This window comes from Apium graveolens, chromosome 1, assembly GCF_009905375.1.
Source record: "Apium graveolens cultivar Ventura chromosome 1, ASM990537v1, whole genome shotgun sequence".
In the NCBI taxonomy this organism is placed as follows: Eukaryota; Viridiplantae; Streptophyta; class Magnoliopsida; order Apiales; family Apiaceae; genus Apium; species Apium graveolens.
The window spans coordinates 57,496,311-57,519,017 of NC_133647.1; positions in this window are offsets into that span (position 1 = coordinate 57,496,311).

Below are 22,707 nucleotides of genomic sequence, written 5' to 3' on the forward strand. Positions count from 1 at the left end.
TAATGGATGTCCTTGAGACTAAGGACTAAACCAAAACACAGTTCATTATATATAAGATACCTTTAACGATCTCAAGTCTAAGGACACTTGTACAACTATCACTCAGTGAATAACTATTGACACGTGAGTAATCTCCATTAGTTGTTCAACTTCTCGAGTCATGTTCAGTGAAATTATTCCCTAATAAGCACCTACATACTAGCTATAGTGTCACCACACAAATGCCTATGAGAACAGACATCCTCCTGAAGGGAGTAAGCATAGTATGTACCAATCTTTGCGGATCCACTAACATCCAATTAGTTATCCTATGATCAGGAACTGTTTAAGTCTAGAGTTATCGTCTTCTAGATCTCACTATTATAGTCTCATTATAATTCTAGAAGCTTTACTCTAAACTAAGGAGCATCTTATTTAAAATACTTTAAATAGATAAAGCCCATAATAAAAACAAAACAAGTCTTTTATTAATTTTAATGAAATCAAATAGGAATACAAGAAAGTTCTTCCTAACTCATCATACATGATTGGATTTAGGACAAACACTTTCACTCCTGACTGCAAGAAAGGAAAGAGTGACAAAGGCAAGGCACTTGTCACAAAGAAGAAAAGCTGGACAGACTCTTCAGATTCTGAAGATGAGGTGAATTATGCTTTAATGCAAATGCAGATGGCAGCCCTGAAACTGCTGAATTGAAGGTACCTCAAACAACTTATGCTTTTCACACTGATGATATTACTGAGTTGAGATTATATCTTAAAACTATGTTTATTAGCTACAGAGATCAAACTTTAACATGTGAAAGATTAACTTCTGAAAATCTTGCTTATAAGAAAAGGAATGATTATTTAGAAAAGGAGTTAGTTATGTTCCATCAAACTCTAAAAGAGAGAGATGATGATTTTTATGTTAGAGATGAATTGCTAAAATTGAATAAATCTCTAAAAACTGAGTTAGAAAAAGAAAAAGAGATTATCAGAACTTGGACTAACTCTGGCAGAACAACTCAGAATTTATTAAGTAGTGGAAACTGAAAAGAGGGCTTAGGTTATGGAGATAATAAAAGTGAAAAAGGAACTGAAAAAATTGAGGCAATTGTTGTTAAACAAACTGCTAACCCAAAGGTAAATCCTGTTAAGTTTGTAGCTAAAACTGTAAAGTCTGATTCTGAAAAGATGAAAGAGTCTGTGACAGAAGTAAAGGAGAAGTCAACTTCTAACAAATTAGAACAGGATAAACCAGCTGAAGTCAACATAGGCTTAATGATAAAGAAGCAGCTTACGCATAAGCTGAAAGAAATAAGGAATGTCAACAAGGTAAAGGCAGCTAGGAAAAAAGGGAATGGAAAGGAAGGTGTGAATAAAAGCAATAATTATATGCCTGTTCCTAATGCTCCTAGAAAGAAATGTTATAACCTGTGGAAACTATAACCATCTTGTTTCTTTTTGCAGGAAGAATAAGAATATAAACTCTTTACCTCCTAAGTCAGGAGTTAATAGTCAGTCTGTTAGGTTTAAGCCACAAAATCCTTGTTTTCATTATGGTATTTTATGGCATTCCATTTATACTTGTAAGGAATATCATAGTTTGTACTATGATTATTATCAAATAAAACATTCTTTGAAGAAAGTTGCTTTAATTCCTTCTAGTGTAAAGTCTGATGCAAAGTCTGATATAAGTTCTGATAAACAACATGTTAGCATAAACTCTAATATTAAATCCGCTGTAAATGCTAAAAAACTTAAAAAGACCAAAGGATCCAAGCAAGTATGGGTCCTTAAAGCTAACCATTAGTGGTCTTTATGATTGCAGGGCAACAGGAAAAACATCCTAGTACTGGATAGTGGATGTTCAGGACATATGACTAAAAATAAAGCCCTGCTCTCAGACTTTGTGGAGAAAGATGGCCCAGGAGTTTCTTTATGGAGATGACAACATGGGAAAAACTCAGGGATATAGCAATATTAATCTTGGGAATGTCATCATTGAAATAGTAGCTCTTGTCTCAGGACTTAAACACAATCTGCTGAGTGTGAGTCAAATCTGTAACAGAGGTTATCATGTGGATTTCTTTAAAGAACACTATGAAGTTGTAAGCAATTCTACAGGCAAAGTGGTTCTGAAAGGTTACAGGCATGGTAACATTTATGAAGCCAGACTTTCAACAAGTACTGATGGTTCTGCAATCTGTCTGTTAAGTAGAGCATCAATTGAAGAAAGCTGGAATTGGCACAAAAGACTCTCTCATTTAAACTTCAACAACATTAATGAGCTTATAAAGAAAGATCCTGTGAGAGGACTGCCAAAATCAGTATTTTCTCCTAATGGCCTTTGTGATTCATGTCAAAAGGAAAAACAAAGAAAATCTTCTTTCCAGAGCAAAACCGAGTCATCAATTCTTGAGCCTTATCACCTACTGCATGTTGATCTATTTGGTCCAATCAATGTCATGTCCATTGTAAAGAAGAAATATGCTATGGTTATAGTGGATGGGTTCACAAGGTACACTTGGGTGTACTTCTTGCACAAGAAGAATGAAACTACATTTACTCTAACTGATCATGTCAGACAGATGGATAAGTTGGTCAAAGATTCTGTTAAAATTATAAGAAGTAATAATGGCACTGAGTTCAAGAATTCAATCATGCAAGAGTTCTGCAAAGAGCATGGAATCAAACAGGAATTTTCTGCACCTGGAACTCTACAGTAAAATGGAGTTGTAGAAAGAAAGAACAGGACTCTCATTGAAGCTGCAAAAAGTATGCTTGATGAAGCAAAGCTGCCAACCTATTTTTGGGCTGAAGCTGTGCAGACTGCTTGTTTTACACAGAATGCAACACTCATAAACAAGCATGGAAAAACACCATATGAGATGGTGAAGAAAAAGAAGCCAAATCTGAAATACTTTCATGTATTTGGATGTAAGTGTTTTGTTCTTAAGACTCATCCTGAACAGCTCTCAAAATTTGATCTAAAAGCTGATGAAGGAATTTTTGTTGGATATCAACTTTCCACAAAAGCCTTCAGAGTCTATAATTTTAGAACAAAGGTTGTCATGGAATCTATCAATGTATCTTTTGATGATAAGAAGATTACTGGACTTGAAGATTTCAATGATCACGATCAGATGAGATTTGAAAATGAAGATTTAAATTCTGATTCTGTAAATTCTGATGACTTATACTCTGATCCTGTAAGTACTGATGTTATTGAATCTGTGGTAACAACTCTAAAGGAAAATGCATCTGTCCAGGGGAGCAAGCTGAAGATCCTACCACATCTCAAGACTCTCAAGAAGCATCAGAACCTGTCACTGGCTGTTCAAGTTCTGATTCATCTAGTTCTGATGAGCCAAATTTTGATAATTCTGGAAACTCTAATACTTCAAATCCTGAAGGATCCAAGTCAAATTCTGAAGTCTCAGAGAGCATAACTACAGGGGAGCATCAGAAAATGCTGATGGAGATAGCATGGATCCTGGGGGAGGATCCAGTTCTAGAAGTCAACTTCAATCTGTAAGGAAGTAGACCAAATCACATACACCTGACTTAATTATTGGAGATCCTGAAGCAGGTGTCAGAACTAGAATCGCAACATCAAATGAATGTCTCTATCATTCTTTTCTATCTCATACCTAACCAAAGAAAATGAAAGAAGCTCTTCAAGATGTTGATTGGGTGCAAGCAATGCAGGAAGAGTTAAATGAATTTAAAAAAAATAAAGTTTGGACCCTAGTGCTAAGACCATAGAACAGATCAGTAGTTGGCACAAAATGGGTGTTCAGAAACAAAACTGACAGTGATGGCATAATTAGAAGAAACAAAGCAAGGCTGGTTGCTAAGGGTTACTCTCAACAGGAGGGTATTGATTATGATGAAACATTTGCACCAGTTGCTAGATTAGAAGCTATAAGAATATTTTTAGCTTATGCTGCTCACAAAAAGTTTAAAGTCTTTCAAATGGATGTAAAAAGTGCTTTTCTTAATGGAGAATTGGAAGAAGAGGTCTATGTTGAGCAACCTCCAAGCTTTGTAGATTTAAAATTTCTAAATCATGTCTACAGGCTTGACAAAGAACTTTATGGACTTAAGCAAGCTCCTAGAGCATGGTATGAGACTTTAGCTTAATTTCTTCTGGAAAGTGGATTTCACAGAGGTACAATTGATAAAACACTTTTCTACCTCAACCATGGAAATGACTTACTTTTGGTACAGATATATGTTGATGATATCATATTTGGTTCTACAAATGCCAAACTCTGTGAGAGATTTGCAAAGCTAATGCATTCAAAATATCAAATGAGTATGATGCGAGAACTTAGTTATTTTTTGGGCCTTCAAGTCAAGCTGAATGAAGAAGGTACTTTTATATGTCAATCCAAGTACACCAGAAATTTACTGAAGAAATTTGGAATGCAAGATTATTCAATTGCATCCATTCCCATGGCCAATGCAACCAAGTTAGATAAAGATACTGGTTCATCAGTAGATATTACTAACTACAGAGGTATGATTGACTCTTTACTCTATTTAACTGCAAGTAGACCTGATATCATGTATGCTACCTGTCTTTGTGCAAGATTTCAGGCTGATCCAAGAGAGCCTCACTTAATAGATGTGAAAAGAATTTTCAAGTACCTTAAGGGTACAGCTGATCTGGGATTATGGTATCCTAGAGAATCAGATTTTAAGCTAATAGGTTACTGAGATGCAGATTTTGCAGGATGCAAAATAGACAGGAAAAGAACTAGTGGAAGCTGCCAATTTCTTGGAGGCATATTGGTTTAGCAAGAAACAGAAGTCAATTTCCACATCAACTGCAGAAGCAGAATATATTGCTGCAGGAAGCTATTGTGCATAGATTCTTTGGATGAAGAATCAGTTACTGGATTATCGGTTAGAATTTTCTAAAATCCCTATTTACTGTGATAATCAAAGTGCTATTATGATGACAGGTAATCCAGTTCAACACTCAATGACAAAGCACATCAGCATTAGGTACCATTTCATAAGGGAGCATGTGATGGAAGGTACATTAGAATTGTATTTTGTTCCAACAGATCAACAACTAGCAGATATCTTCACGAAACCACTATGTGAAGCTACCTTTACAAGACTGGTAAATGAACTTGGAATGGTTTCAGGTTCTTTCTCTAAATCTGCTTAGTTTTTGTTCTCATGCATCAGACTTTATGATAAGTGTTTATAGATTGTTTTATTTTCATATAATCTGTGCTTTAATTGAAATTCATTAAATGCTGATTGTTATTTGATGTGGATCTATATACTCTGATAAGTGTTTTGAATGTTCTGTGACTATTCAATCCAATGAGGATAACTGTGCTAGATGCTGACCTAGTAGTCTTTAACATACTAGAAATCCCATGTTTGAATTAGTTGTTTATGTGGAAACTCATTAACACAGACAAATTCTGATTTTGAGCTTAGTCAAGTTTACTTTGTGTATCTTATTACTAAGTCACAAACTAGATTCTTGCTTCTTATCAGTCAAATTCTGATGTCAGTAAATCTTAAGGATGAACTAAATGCTGATAAGCCTCACTTACCAAAAGAAAAGAAAAGAAAAGAAAAGAAAAGTCAGGTACTCCTTTGAGATCTAGAGTAAATATGTGGAAGGGAAGACCCAAGTGCATTGCTGGTATTAAGTAATATGCATTAGAAAAGCAAATAATTTTTTCTTGGTGACTTTTCACATTCTCTGATTACTGGAGAAATACTCTAATAATAGCATAAATTCTGATAAGCAGTCGTGACTCACTTACACTGAGAAGTCACTGTAAAAAGGAATTTCAAAAGATGCATAAAATAAGTACAAACAGTTGAGGTGGACTCTAGCATAAATTTGTTCTATAGTAGACTTCATGATAAATGACAGATTTTAAGCACTTTTCTTAGTTTTGCAATATTTCTAAGATGTACTGAAGTTTATCAGACTTGAATCTGTATCTGATATTTTGCTGAATGCACACACCTTCACTCCATATGAATGATGAAAATTACTCTGGTGATTAAGTTGTTTTTGACAAACAGTTAAGTGGGATTTGCATAAATTCTGAGGACAAGTTCTGATGATTAAACTTTGAAGAAAACAAGTCAGTATTTGTATGAAGAATCACAGAAAAAGATATTCACTTTTTGAGTACAAAAGCCATATTCTGATGACTGTTAAAATATGATATAAGTTTAAGTTCTGATATTAAATCCTGATGGAATCCTTGATGCTTACCTGGCATTATTCTTTACTTGACTTATTTTTGGTAAAAAATGAAACAGTCATATTTAATCAGAATATTTAGGTGAGATAAAAACAGTCATAATCATTAAGGGTTAGTGGTAAATGTGTTTGTCTTGAAAAACTGCATGTGCACAGTAATTATTGTTTATTTCTCGTGCCCATTAACTCCTGCTTTAACTTTTTACTGACTGTTATTATTACACATCCATTTAGGGAGACGAGACATCATTATTTCTACTCGTAATCGATAAATAGTCCCGAGTCCCTTGGTATTCCGATGGCTATTTAAACCGACAATTCATGTCAGCCATATCATCTTCCATTTTCTCACAAACTCACTCTCTCTCTTAATTCTCATCATTTTTCTTCTTCATAAACAAAAATGGTTCTTTTCAACTTGTTCATGAACTATGAAACTTTCAATGTAGAGTTGAGTTGTGACGACTGGCAACAGGAGTGGCATGTCATCGCCATTGTTAGGTCACACAGACACACTATAGAGGGGGGTGAATACAGTGTATAGCACAATCAAATCGAACTTTAATAACTCAAGTAACAGAAAACAAACTTTATTGAAACAATAAACTCTGTTACAGTATGGAACTGTTCTCTCTCAGTGATGAAGAAATATCACGAGAGCTGCTAGGGTTAAAATTGAATAATCTTCTCGATTGTGATAACACTTATAGTGTAAACCCTATGTCTGTGTTTATATACTACACAGTTACAAGATAATCGCTAATTGATATGGAACATAATTCTGCTTCCTAAAATATATCAATCAGATATCTTTGCTTCCAAGTATTTTATTCTTCATAGAATTCCATCTTCATGCATATCTCTTCTTATGTTTGTCTCGATCTTCTTTCCTTTAACCAGCTGCCTTCCTTATCTGAACGTCCTTCAGTACTTAAGTTCTGATATTCATCTTCTGATGATTATCTCCTGATAATATAAGTACTGATATCCTTAAGTCCTGACTTCCAGTAAATACTGATTTATCCTGTTTAAGTAAGATCTAAAAACTAAACATAAATCACATTAGCCATGACATTATCAAATATATCTAACAATCTCTCCCAACTTGTAAATTAGCATAATACACAAGTTTAACAAATATTTGATGATGTCAAAAACATTAAGTACAAATGCATGAGAATTTGACTAGATAACTACAACTTACAGTCCTTAAAGCTTTACCAATCTTTAACTTCTGATAACAACTTCAGTCTGTATCCATATCAGAATTTAAGCAGTTGTAGATCTTGACTTGGCTTCATCTTCTGATCTCTCTGATGTCAGGAGTTGTTCTGAGATAGTTCTTCAACAAACATCTCTCAGCATATCTGAGTTCATCAATCATCCTCCTTTTAGCATCTTTAAGTTCTGCAGAATCTTCATCAATTTGAAAGATTGCAGCCCTGAGATTATTAATTTTAGCTTTCTTTATGTCCTGATCCAGTCTGATCAAATATGCCTTGTCAGACTCAAGATTGAATTCCACAGCCCTGTAACCCAGAAAGGTAGTTATAATCTTAGCAGAATTGGGCTTCATCTCAACAATATCACCCTTGTGATCTCTGTACTTTGGAAGATATGAGCTGTCAGACTTAACATAATAAAGATTTTTCTGTTTCTGAATTTGACTCTTCAAAAAGTTTGCAGCACTTTCTGTTATTTTGTCATTCACTTGAAGTAAGAATAATACATGTTCCAGCTCTTCAAAATACTTCAGTGGAATGGCATTTTCCCTTATATGATAAACCCTACCATCTGTCATGAAGTACAACAAGATGTGTTCTTTCAAGTAGGTATGGTAAACCATTTGTACAGATTATAGTTGATTCAATCTCTCAGGAGTTGCTCCAATACCTGGTTCACTTAAGGAAGTTGGATCATTGGTTGTCTTCTGTATTCTTCTTTCATAGCACTTCCCAATCCAGTTTTATCTCTTATTTCCTTTCCAGTAACCACTCTTGCTTCAAAACCACTTGCAGCAGTCTTCAAAGGTTGAGTCTGTTTGGCTTTAGTGAATCCTGGTAGGAGTATCTTTGAAGGTTTAACATGAGCAATGTCAGAGGTTTCCTTTGATTTATCTTCTGATATCAAGTTAACTTGAGCTATGTCAGAGGTTACTTGCTTCTTTGAGATATCAGAACTAACTATCTCTTGACTCTGAACAACTTGAGCCATGTCAGAGGTTGTCTTAGAAACTTTTCTTGAAGTCAGAGCAAGATCAGCATCTTCATCAATAATTTCTTCATTCACAGGAGGCACATAAACCTTGATAGGTTCACCAACTTTCTCTTTGCCCTTAGACCTTGGATCTATCTGCAGTTGTGATTTAGCTTTGGTTGCTTCAGAATTTGTCCTTTCTTTTATCACAATGCCTTTGAGTTTTGGAAGTTTCTTTTTACCAGAAGCTTCATATTTAGATTTAACATTTTCTGATTTAAGTCTAGCTTCTTCTTCCATCAGACTCTCCAAGTCTTTCCTTAAGAAATAATTGTCTTGACATTTCTTCATCAAGATCTAAAAGTTCATCAGAACTTATCCTTTTACCAGTAGCAGAAGTAATTCTTTTTCCAACATCAGAACTTGTCCTGTGACTTGTGATTTCAGCTTTTCTTGATGAGAAACCTCTACCTTGACTATGACCTCCACCCATTCCAGAGTTTCCCTGGACATCTTTTTCATCATCCTTCCCCTTTAGTGTCTTTTCAGTTTTGTATTTGGACTTAATTACTTTCTCCCCCTATTTGGCATCAGCAAGTAAGAGAAGAGAGACAAGCAATTCCACTGAGGCTTGGATTTCATCAAGTTGAGATTGCTGAGAAGCTTGATTTTTCAAAATATCATCAATCTGAGATTGTTGTTTCTCTTGGGTCTTCTCAATATAAGCAACCCTGTCAAAGGTAGGTTGGAAGAATTTTTTCTTGTCAATTTTCTGAACTCTTTCTTGCTTGATTAATTCTTCCTCATTTTTATGTAACTCTGCATGAGTAGTTGAATGGAGACCTTGCAGATGTTTAGTACTTAATGCAGTGACTCGAAGCTGTGTTCTGAAATCATCAGTAATTAACATCTCATCAGCTTTTGTCAAGTGCTCAGCAAGATTCTTTGCAGATGGAACACAGGTAACTGAGTTCCATTCCTTAGTCCACTTCTGTCCTGCAGGAGTTTCACTCCAAGGCACTGGTGCTTCTCTTGTAACAAACTTCTTAACTAGTTCACTTTTGTGAACAGTTTGCTGAGGTGCATGTCCTGAAGGACCTGCTTCATCAGCATCTGCATTTGGAGCAGCATCACCAGTATCATCAGCATTTGCAGCATCAGAACTTACAGAATCAGCATCTTCTGATAAAACAACAGTATGAGAAGCAATTGAGTCTTTCACATCATCCTCTAAGTGCTGATCTGGTTCCAAGTTCTGATCAACATCCATATCCTGATGCTCATCTATATTCTGATCATCAACATCTAGATGCAGAGGTGTAGTAGACAATTCTGGAGTTTGAGTAGCATCAGTAACATGTGTTGTTGATGGATTAATTGTTGTTGGAGCTTCTAAGTAAAGTACCTCAGGAACAACCAGGTTCTGAATATCAATTTCAGTACTTGTGCCCGGATCAACAGAAGATACAGTCTTATGTACAGGATACACAGATGGTGTGTTGGCCTTTTCTGTAGCAGCTTCATGAGTTGGAGTTAATGGAGAAGCAGTAGCTTCAGCAGATTCTGGTTCTTGTGAGATCAGAGATTCCTGATCTCCTTCCTTAGCTGCTGCTTCCTCATCATCTGAAACTGGCCTTTGTTATTCCCAGTGGACTAACAATGAGATTTACAGAAGGGGGGTTGAATGTAAATCTCAAAACTTTTTCAAGTTTTGAGCAGTTTCTAAGGCTAAGTGTTTAAGTGAACAAATGTGTGTGAATTGCTTGAAGCTGATACAGACAGATATATATTCAAACACAAATTTAAAGAACACAAAGAACTTAAAAACTTTTCTGGTGGATTTGTTGTTCCACCAGAGATGTGTTATTTCAGAAAATTTGTGATTCAAAGAATTAAATCACAGCTGCTTCCTAGTACAAACTAGATGATTTTCTCTCTTGATATTTCTAAACAGCTCAGGAAAATTCTCTTCTAATTACTAGCTGCTACTTGGTTTATATATCACCAAGTTTACAAGTGAAGACAAAACTGTAAAATACAATTGAAAGGATTCTTCACATGTTTCTTCTTCATTTCTCTATCCAATGCAATCTAGGATAATCTGTGAATCTTTGAATACTTCCTTGTTTGCATCAGAATGGGAATGCTGCATTTTCTTGATTCCTCCTAGAGGCTTCCACATTCCAGTTTGTCTTTGTCAACCCATGTGCCTCTGTCAGCTTGTGAATTGTCACTATCAACTGCTAATAAAACAAGCATCCGTTGAAGCTTTCATCCGTTGATGCCTTATCCATTGAGGCTTTATCCGTTGAAGCTTTATCCGTTGATGCATTATCAGTTGAAGTCTTTATCCATTGAAGCACTTATCCGTTGATGGATATTATCCGTTGAAGCATTAGAGACATCCGTTGAAGCTTTGTTTCTTATCCGTTGAAGGTCTTCAATATCCGTTGATACTTCTTCACTTATACAAAATTACAAGGTATGAAATATTTACAATTAGCCCTCCTATTTGTATATCCATTAGTAGTCAACATGACTGATACTTTCCTACAACATCTAAGAATTACAACTTGAAACCAGAGAATGAAATGTGCTACAATACTAAACTTATTGCTAAGTAAAGCTACTCCTTCAACGGATAGCCAAGATGGTCTTATCCGTTGAGGCTACAAACACTAGATTTCTACTTAAGTGTTTTGTTTAACTTATCATCAAACTAATACACATATTCCTAACAATCTCCCCCTATTTATGTCTACTAGAACTGTAGGCATAAATTTGGGTTTAGCTTGATGATAACAAAACACTTGACAAATATATAAACTGTAATAAAGCAGAAATTCAAAAAGTGCTACAAAAATGTATATGCTGAGATGGTATTGAAGAATTACATTATCTCCAAGGGTGCTCCTTTAGCCTGAGCAGATTAGTTTCTTTTTCTTTGATTCCTTATTTTCTTTCCTAGCCTCCTGTCATTCTCCTCTATTTGAAGTTGAAGTTGTCTGTAGAATTCAGCTTCATCTTCTTCATTGATGTCTAACTTAGATTGCATATCCTTGAGAGTTTCATTACTAGTAATCTTGAGCTGATCTTCAATTCTGAAAAATCTTCTGACTCCTTTGTTGTCTCTGAACTCCATCAACCAATGAGGTGATTTGTGAATTGTAATTCCTCTTTCTTGAATGAGTAAAGTTCTAGGCAAAGCATTGGGCTCCCTCCAAGTTTTCCTTATGTTGGCAATCTTGTTGAGAATCTTAGTCTTGGCAGTCCTGGTAAAGCCAGAATCCCTTTGTATGGCTGAGTAGACTCTAATCAAGGTAGAGTAGCCTTCATTCAGAATTCTGTAAAGAGGCCAGGTTCTTTCCCCATCTCCTTTGTATTTGAACACTAGTCTTTCTGGTAGCTGTCTGTAGGCAGCTATTCCCCTTACTTCCTCCAGCTCATCCAGATAGAGTTCAATGTCTGAAAATTCTTTTATGTCACAGATGTGAACATAATCATCTTTAGAGGCTTGAGGTTTAGGCTTAGGCTTCTATGTAAATTTGATTGAGGCTCTAGAGGGTGTTGATTTGATTCTTCTTTTCTGCTTCTTTGATGGTGGAGAAGAGGTTAGGAATGTGGGCAATTTGATGGTGTCCCAATCAATTGGTTCCTCTTTGGGAATGATTGTTTCACCATGAATGTTCATGAAGGGGTCAGGCACAATGGGTTCAGGAATAGAGGGTAGTGGTTTGGATATTGATTGGGTTTCTTCAGTCTTATCTACCATTTTTCTCTTTGCATTGACCTTCTTTCTGTTCCCTTTCTGTCATTCTTCTCTTCCCTTACTTCTTTCCTCCATCTCAGTACCAACCATGTCCCCCATAGCTTCATCTTCACTTTTGTCTTCAATTTCTTTCTGTTCTTCAGTCTGACTTGACTTTAGCTGTTTTTTAAGCTTTGCTTGTGCTCTTTTGTCAGCCTTTAGCTGTTTGGCTTCTTCCTTCAACCTTCTGGTTTCTTCCCTCTTGGCTATTGAGAATTTGGGATGTCCTTGCATCACACATATGCTCTTTCCCTCTCTGAAGATAATAGCCATGTTTCTCCTTACAGCCACATCCATGGTCTCTTTGAGATATGAGATACTTCTACCCAAAAGCTTGTCCTCATCAGCCTTTGGAAGAGGAAAATCCACTTCTTTCAGAGGATTCTTTGTAGAGTCCTTATTGGATCTGTTGTTGGGCTTGAGGACCATAGGTTTCAAATCCATGGAAGAAGTCTCTCCAAACTTATTCCTCCCTACTGGCTTGAGTTCCATAATAATTGATTCCACTTTTGTGATGTGCTTCACAGATTGTGATTGAGAAGTTGTAGAACCAAATATTTGTTGCATCTTTTCATCAATCTTCTTCCTTTGCTCTTTGACTTGCAATTCAGCTGCTGCTATCTGGATTAGATCAAATCCATCAAGCTTTCCTTGATTTGAATAATTTGAGAAGTGGTGATGACAGGAACTAGCACTTGAGAAATTTGAACTGTTGTTGATGGCTCTCCTTCCCCTTTCCCTTTATTCTCCCCCTTTTTGTTATCATCAAGGGTAGGAGTCAAGCCTTGTGCATTGGCCAGCTGCATGAGTAGATTTGTTTGAGTTTGTTGATTCTGAAGAATTGTGACCATAGAATCTTCAATGATTTGAACCCTGTTTTCCAATCTGGCCAATCTCTTGTCAGCATCAGATTCTTTCCTCAGTCTCCCCAACAAATCTTGCATAGTACCATAAGGTATGACTGAATCCAACTTCTCAGCATTGTAGGATTTCAGATCAGCAATGTCCTGTTTGAGCTCATCCACACTTAGATTTTGTTGGAAATGCTGCAACTGCAAGAGATGCAGAGATTCCAGATGAGCTTGAAGAATCGCCTTGGTACCAGCATCTGTAGTCTCCTGAAGGGCCTACTGAATTGTCATGACTTGTCTAATCAAAGTGACACTAAACTCTCTTGGTGTTGAGGCTTTTGCCCATGCCCATTCAGGAAGATCAGGAACAGAACTTGGGCCTGCTACTCCCCCTAAGTTCATGCTCTCATCCAAAGAATTAGAGTCGTCATCATTAGAATTCACTCCAAATTCTTCAGATGGCTCACCAGCTTGAGAAGGCAGCCTGTTAACAGCAACTTTGTCTCTGAGAAGAGATTCTGAAGTGTGTATAATGTGTAATGTCTGTTTTGCCTCCACATTGCCCTGTGCAGCCAATAATTGATAGGCTGAAACAGGATGAGTAAAAGTGTCAGCATCTAAGGAAATGTTATCAATTGCAGCTTTAAAATGTTGCTGAAATTGTCTTTCCTTTTCTGCATCATCCACTTCCATTGACTCACTAGCAATGGCTGGATCCACCCTTATAGCTTCTGTACCTGCCTTTCTCTCTTTTTCTCTATGTTCTTGCATCAGGGGCTCCTCCTGGCTCACACACACCCTCACACCCTCACCCTCACCTTCTAAGGTGGCACTCCCCTCACTCACTTTTGCCATGCTGGAAGAAATAGCATGCATATGGTGACTCTCAACCTCTCCTTTTGCCTGGGAGCAACCCAGCCTCTCACTCAAAAGATCACTCCCTTCCCTCAAACCTAAAAGTGATTGTACAGTAGCCATGTCCTCTACAGTTGGTATTGTTTCTGTTATGTGTGTAGAAGCCATCAATGGATAAGGAGTATCCGTTGAAGTGGAAACTGATGGTATCAACGGATAACTGCTGTTAAGCTTATCCGTTGAAGAATAACCACTTGTCAACGGATGAGAGATATCCGTTGAAGAAGGAAAAGATGTAGATATAGAAAGTGACATAATTGTTGAATCTGTGGGAATTGATTTTAAGTGAGGTAACACAGATTCTTCAATTACATCTGAAAGAATTGGCTGATGATCCAACAAATCATCTAAAAGATGATGATCATCAAGTTTTGAGTGGGGCTCCTCCCTGAGTTTTAATGAGGGAGAATCAGGAATTGATGTGAATATCATATCCACATCCAGAGAGGGTGATGGAGAGTTTGATGATTGGTGTGTTTCTATTATGAGAGAATGGGGCTGTGATTCCACATTTGCTGGAATCACATCAAGCTGAATTTGTGAAGGCTCAGATACAGGTGGATGTATCTGTGCTGTGTGTGTCCCTTGTGTGGAAACTAGGGTCTTGGCCTTCTTCTTCCTTGAAAAGGCTTTAATTGGTGAATGTGTGGCTTCAGTGTCCCTCCCTCTTTTGTTCTGTGTCCCTGGTTGGGGACTATTTTCAATAGTTACATCCTTTTGGGAGGATGCAACTAGGGATGTGTTGGACTCCTTTTGAACCACCACAGTCTTTTGAGAGACTGTGGCTTGGCTGGCTTGGGTACCACTCACCTCTCCCACCTTATCCTGGGGGGTTTCTTGATGTTCACCCCTCCCCTCACCACTCACACCCTGTTCACTCCCTTGAGGGTTTATGGTAGTTGTTACAACTGTTGTCTTTTGAGAAACAACAGAGGTAGGTTTCTTTGACTTAAGTTTTGAAACTTTGGTTTTGGTGGCTTTGGCAGGAACCTGTTTGGACAAAGACACAGATTCCATGGCCACACTAGAGGGCAAAGAAACAATGGGGTAGGAAATAGTAGGAGTTATAGAAGTGTTTACCTCACTTACCTGTGGTGCATTCATGATTGGAAAATATACCAATGGCACCTGGCTGTTGAGGTTCATTCTCAAAAGGTCTGCAAGGACCCTTTTCTCTTGTGCCCAGCATTTGAGTTTATTATTCTCATTTGATATAACCAAACCTTCAGCAACATGGTTAGCCAATAACATATAGAATCTAGCATAGTAGATGTTATGTGGTCTATTAGCTTTGTTACCTAATCTGGATCCTAATTCTAGCATAACACAATTGCTAAAATTAAAGTACCTATCATAAACTAGCATATAGAGCATATTAATAAGAGATGAAGTTATGGCATCAAAATTGCTAATCTTCCCAGAGAAAACTTTAATGAAGGCATCTCCAAGAAAACTCCATTCTTTCCTAAGGCCTTTCCTTCTAATACTACCTAAACTAGCAGAATCAAAAGCATAGCCTATGGAATCTAACATAGCAGATACATCTTTATCAGTGTGTGGTGTCATGGCATTATTCTCAGGCAACTTAAAGCAAGATTGTATATCATCACAGTTAATGCAATAGTCCTTACCTTTGAGAGAGAAGGCAATAGTCATATCTGTGGAGTTGAACTCTGCAGTTGTCCAAATCTCCTCAATCACCTCACAGTAGATGGTTGGGGCTTCCAGCATTGCATAGCTTAGTTTGCAGCTTTTGATGAAGTCCATCATCTTGTGATAATCAGAATGGGCTTCATTCTTTTCAACCAAGGCTACGAAATTATTCTTTTCATAAACAAATCCTGTTTGAGACATAATTTTGACTACTGGTGCCATTGTTGTGAGTAGAGGTTGCAGAGAAAAAACTTGAGAATTTTTGGGAGAGAAGGAGAATAAGAATTGCAAGAAAGCGTAAAGTGAAAATAAGAGTACAATTGGGCTTTTATACTTTCTTGAATAAAAACGTAAATAAAATAATTAAATGATACTTTTAAGTAAGTTACAGCCGTTCAAGAATAAATAAAACTGTAGAAATTCTGAAAACTACCTTAAATACAAAGATATACAACACTGTATATCTGTATCAATGGTTGAGTATAAGAATCAACGGCTGTGACTCACTTATAGTAACTGATGTGACACTTCAACGGATAAGGTAAATAGTTATCCGTTGATGATCAACACCATTTTATCCGTTGAATTATAAAATTACCAGAAATGTATTTGTCTTTCAACGGATAATGAACATCCGTTGATTGAGCAATTTTGGCTTTCAACGGATAGGGAATATCCGTTGATAGGATAAGTCTTACTTAAAGCCAACTTTGTTCTTGCAGCAAATTCATTTCAGGCTTCAAGGCAGATTATATAGATGACATAAATAATGAATAATTAAGCATACCTAACTCACTTACTAATCTTGTGAATGTTGATTCATCAAGTGGCTTGGTAAATATGTCTCCAATCTGCTTTTCACTTGGAACAAAATGAAGTTCCACTGTACCTTTCATCACATGTTCCCTAATGAAGTGGTACTTGATATCAATGTGCTTGGTTCTTGAGTGCTGCATTGGATTTTCTGTAATGGCAATGGCACTTGTGTTGTCACAGAATATTGGAATTTTGTCAACAGTTAGACCATAGTCAAATAGTTGATTCCTCATCCATAGTATCTGTGCACAACAACTACCAGCAACAATGTACTCAGCTTCAGCTGTTGATGTGGAAACAGAATTCTGCTTCTTGCTGAACCATGACACAAGCTTGTTCCCTAGAAATTGACAGGTACCAGTTGTGCTTTTCCTGTCTATTTTGCAGCCTGCATAATCTGCATCTGAGTAGCCAATTAAATCAAAACCAGACTCTCTAGGGTACCAAATTCCTAGATTTGGAGTCCCTTTGAGATATCTGAAAATTCTTTTAATAGCCACTAAGTGAGATTCTTTAGGGTCAGCTTGAAATCTAGCACAGAGACATGTAGAAAACATTATATCAGGTCTACTAGCAGTTAAATATAAAAGTGAGCTAACCATGCCTCTATAACTTGAAATATCCACAGACTTTTCAGCCTTGTTTAATTCAAGCTTGGTGGCAGTGGCCATGGGAGTTTTTGCAGATGAACAATCTATTAAGTCAAACTTCTTTAAAAGATCATAAATGTATTTAGTTTGACTAATGAAAATTCCATCACTAACTTGTTTAACTTGTAAACCAAGAAAATAAGTTAGCTCTCCCATCATGCTCATTTCATATTTACTTTGCATTAACTTAGCAAACTTTTTACAAAGCTTATCATCTGTAGATCCAAATATAATATCATCTACATAAATTTGAACAAGTATTTTAGAGCCATTAACATTTCTAAAGAAGAGAGTTTTGTCAACAGTACCTCTTGTGAAGTGATTATCTAGAAGGAATTTTGACAAAGTCTCATACCAGGCTCTAGGTGCTTGCTTTAGTCCATAGAGTGCTTTCAACAGATAATACACATAGTCTGGAAAATTTGGATCTTCAAATCCTGGAGGTTGGCTTACATAAACTTCTTCCTCTAATTCCCCATTTAGAAATGCACTCTTGACATCCATTTGATAGACTTTGAAATTGGCATTAGCTGCATAGGCTAGAAAGATTCTGATGGCTTCAAGTCTGGCAACTGGAGCAAATGTTTCATCAAAATCTATTCCCTCTTGTTGAGAGTAGCCTTTAGCAACCAATCTGGCTTTATTCCTTATGACAATGCCATTTTCATCCATCTTGTTTCTGAATACCCATTTTGTGTCAATAGAACTCTTGTTCTTTCGCTTGGGTACCAGCTTCCATACTTTGTTTCTCTCAAATTGGTTTAGCTCTTCTTGCATTGCTAAATCCAATCTGGATCCAATAGAGCTTCTTCCACTCTCTTAGGTTCCTCCTGTGATAGAAAGCTACTATACAGACATTCATCTTGAGTAGCCCTTCTAGTTTGCACTTTAGATGTAGCATCACCAATGATCAGTTCAAAAGGGTGATTCTTGGTCCATTTCCTTTGAGGTGGTAGATTAGCTCTAGATGAGGTTGCCTCAGTATTGTCATGATGTGAGATAGAATGTTGATTGGTTGAAACTCCCCCTGAGTTGCTGATCCTTTGAAAGGAATTGGGAGCTCTATTAACTGATGAAGTGAATTGATTATCCGTTGACAGACTGTGATCGACGGATGCTTCATTATAAACTTCAACGGATGATGCACTTTGTCTTTCAACGGATGCTACATTGTTTCTTTCAACGGAAGCTGAATTATGACTTTCAACGGATGCAGCATTTTGTGCATTATCCAAAGGCAGATTCTGAATTTTTCTTGAGATGCCTTCTTCATCATTCTCATCTTCACTATCATCACAATATATCTCAATGTTGTCAAATTTGAGCCCTTCATGATGTCCCTCATCTGTTAGTCCATCAATCTTTTTATCATCAAACACAATATGCACAGATTCCATGACAATGTTTGTTCTTAGATTGTAGACCCTATAAGATTTTCCAGCAGAATAACCAACAAATATTCCTTCATCAGCCTTTGCATCAAGCTTCCCTTTGTGATCAGATTGATTCCTTAAGATGTAACATTTGCAACCAAAGACATGCAGAAAGTTTAAAGTTGGTTTTCTTCTCTTGAATAGTTGATAGGGAGTCATGCCTTTTGCCTGATTGATTAGAGAAATATTCTGAGTATAACATGCACAGTTAACAGCCTCAGCCCAAAAGTAAGTTGGGAGTTTTGACTCTTCAAACATTGTCCTTGCAGCTTCAATTAGTGATCTGTTCTTCCTTTCCACCACACCATTTTGTTGTGGAGTCCTTGGAGCTGAGTACTCATGCATGATCCCATTTTCTTCACAGAACAACTTCATGGTTGAATTCTTGAACTCAATTCCATTGTCACTCCTAATATTCCTTACTTTGAAATCAAGATGATTGTTGACTTGCTTGATATGATTGATAATGATTTCACTAGCTTCATCCTTTGATCCAAGAAAATAGACCCATGAAAACTTAGAGAAATCATCAACAATCACTAGGCAATATCTTTTCCTTAAAATTGACAATACATTGACTGGTCCAGAAAGATCCATGTGTAGCAGTTGTAATGGTTCATCAATTGCAGATTCAAGCTGTAACACCCCCAAATCCGGGGTCGGGGATCCGGGATGTCACGAGTTCCATTTCCCTTAATAACACCCAATCTTATTAAACAATAAACTACTCTGTACTGTGACCCCACAATATACACACACACACCACAAGTTATAGTCTCAGAGATGAATTCCCAAAAATAATCACAAGTCACTTTATTCCACAATTATCTGTCAATACCCCTTAAAAAGGTTTCTGAATAAATTTACATTTCTTTGCCATTATTACAATTCATAATTATACATAAGTCTGGTACATCATTAGTTGAAAACTTAGCCTATTGGTAATTTCTACCTCAGCTACAGCGGCCTCAACGCTTCCAGAAAGCTGCGGAACGTTTCCGATCCGCTTGCGAATTGGGAGCTTGGTCCTGTTCATCTTATCTATCTGATGTTGTGTGATGAAAGAAGAAAGTAAGGGTGAGCAACAAGCCCACCGAAATAATATGTACAATGATTAACAATATATGAGCCTTCTCATAGTACTCATGAAAGTCTTGGTCAAAAGAAATGAACCAAGTTGATATCTTAATGCGATGAAGTCGCAAAATATTCAGTATATATATACATATATACTTTTCAAAATATTGGAAGTCCTCTTCCATGCATAATACACACAGAGTTCCAGTGTATAACTGTATAAAAATATCGTTGCAAGGTGATCTCATATATCTAACCTTGTCTCAACGTTTTTCTGAAAATCTTTGTCATGCATAAGATAATCATTTACTAGATATAAGTTTAAAAGATGAAGTTACAAGATACTCCAATATACTTATATCTTTTCTAAATACTACTTGAACTACCACCGTTCAAGTTATAATTAGTTTCAAAAGTTCATCACATAGATGAGACAACAAGATAATACTTGAATAGATTCAACCTTTAAAATATCATCAAAATAAAACGAAGTTATGAGATACTTCATTTGATGCAAACATCATTTTGAAAACTTGACCCTGCCAACACTCAACAATCGCCCAACCGTAGCCTTTCTATCGAAGTGCTCTGGGTAGTGTTGCAGAAATATCCAATTGGATGATGAACTCATTACGGGAGTTTGCCGTGCCAGGAAGACCACTTACGATGATCAGTCGTAGTAGTACAACCCCACCATTTTCTACATGTAGAGGAGAACCTGTCGGATTTACTTGTCAACCGAACACTGAACTCCTAAGGAATGGACCGTCTTAGCGGAACTTCCCGGCCATTTGGGCCAATATAATTAGGTTGGGCCGGCGCCACTCGACCACTTACGCCACTCCTAGTTCAGATGAAATCCATGACTCTGAAACGTAAAGCTCGTCCCCACTTTCCCCAAGTAGAAACTTGTTGATACGGCTCCACCAAGAAGTCGTATCTAGTTGGAAAGGAAAACTCACCGATATTTCCCAGGCGATGCCTGTTAATGGATTAACTTGTTCCAAGAATTTTACTTCCTGAGTGTTGGGTAAGTAATCAATTCATTTATCAAAACAGCAACCTTGTTATGAATATAAAACACACCACAGAGCCGGATCCCTCAGGTTTTGAGCGAGTATTTAAATCCCTTTCGAAAGGAGGATCTTAAATATAAAAATGAGTTTTAGGATCCGCTCTAACTTTTAAAAATCATTTTGAAGACTCGCAAAACATTTTTAAGAATGTTTGGAGTGATGCTGATTTAACAAAATAAATCAGTCCCAATATAAAAGAAATATCTGAATATTATTATTTAAATAATATTCCCATAAAGAATAATTGAGGTAGAAGTTGGAAAACTTATACTTGAAATGAATATTAAATAACCAAAGATATACCTATACGAAAGTACTATCTTTATTTGAATAATCAAAAGTGAGTTTGATTGTCGACACCTTATTATTTAATAAAATAAAGAATATATCTCAGCAAATAATCGGAGTCATAGATCCTCAAATGAATATTCAAATAATATTTAATAAATAAAATAAGCTGAGTCATAAGCCCTCGAATAAATATTCGAAATAATATTCAATAATAAAATAAAGGAGTCATAAGTCCTCGGATGAATATTCGAAATAATATTCAATAATAAAATAAAGGAGTCATAAGTCCTCGGATGAATATTCGAAATAATATTCAATAATAAAATAAAGTTATCGAATAAACCTTATTCGATTAATAGTTTTGAAAACTATAACCATATATATATATAATTATATATATATATATAAAATCTACTCGGGATCCTCGACTCCCGGTTTCTGAAAATGTTTTCACCTTTGGGTCCCTATACTAAGGGTATATGCAAATTACCGCTATTCTCTAGCATAGGTATTATCAACTGAACCAACAGATATATATGGCAAGAATACAAAACAGGCATGCATATGTACCATATCACATGCTACAATATATCGCAAGAATTTGCTAATATAACCGTCATGCATCTATTACAAGATAATGCATATACAAGTGTATACATCACAACAACAATATAGCGGATAGAAAACTTGCCTAAGCGACTGGGGGTTACGAATGGCTCGGGCCGAGTCTGGTAACCTATAAACAACAAGTAAGTTGGAATTAAACCAAAGTCACTTGTAAATCTATACATTAACCAACTTAGACTCTAACGCTCGCTTTGCGCTTACTGATTCTCTTAAGTCACTCGAGTACCCTCGGCTCCACCATTTTTAATAATTTAACCATTACGGGTTTTAAGGCGATTCTTCGCGAGTGTCTTACCAACTGCCTAACACTCTTACCATAATTCTTTCATACACTAATTAACCCTTTTTGGTCTTTAACCTATGTTTCAAAGTAAGGCGAGGGGAAAAGTTTCGTTCGCGAAACGCCGTTACTTAAAACGGCCGTTTCTCCTAAACCGTTCATCGGAATCAAACGAACCACATATCAAAACGAAGCTCGTAACATGAACTATCTAAACATGGCAATGGTCAAAACCTAGAAGTGAGTTCAAGGGTTCTGATGTTAAGAACAAAAACAGTCTACGGTAAATCGGGCATTACGACGGCTATGTTTACGCGATTACCCAATTTTAAACCACTCCAAATCATCTCACAATCAACCCACAATCACAACCCAATCAAAACTCCATCCATACTTTATCATAACAGCCCCAACAACTCAACATTAACAATTTATACTACTCTTTATCATTAATTTAAACTACACTTAAGTTCATTAATCAACAACCAAGATTTACAACTCCAAAAACATCCCAAAACCAACTAATCTCTACATACACAACCATCAAGCCTCTCATAAACTATAATACTCATATTATTCTCTTAACACTCAATAACAAGGCTTGGTTAAGAGATTATACCTTCCTTGAAGCTTTTTAATACAACACAAGAGCTTTGAATGCCTAAAGAACCTTGATCCTTGCTTGTATAACCTTAATCTTTCATAAAAATTCAAGAAAACTAAAGTTATTTCTTGAAGGTTACTATTCACCATCTTCTTCCTTGATTTATTGGAAGAGATTGTGAAGGAATTAGGAGCT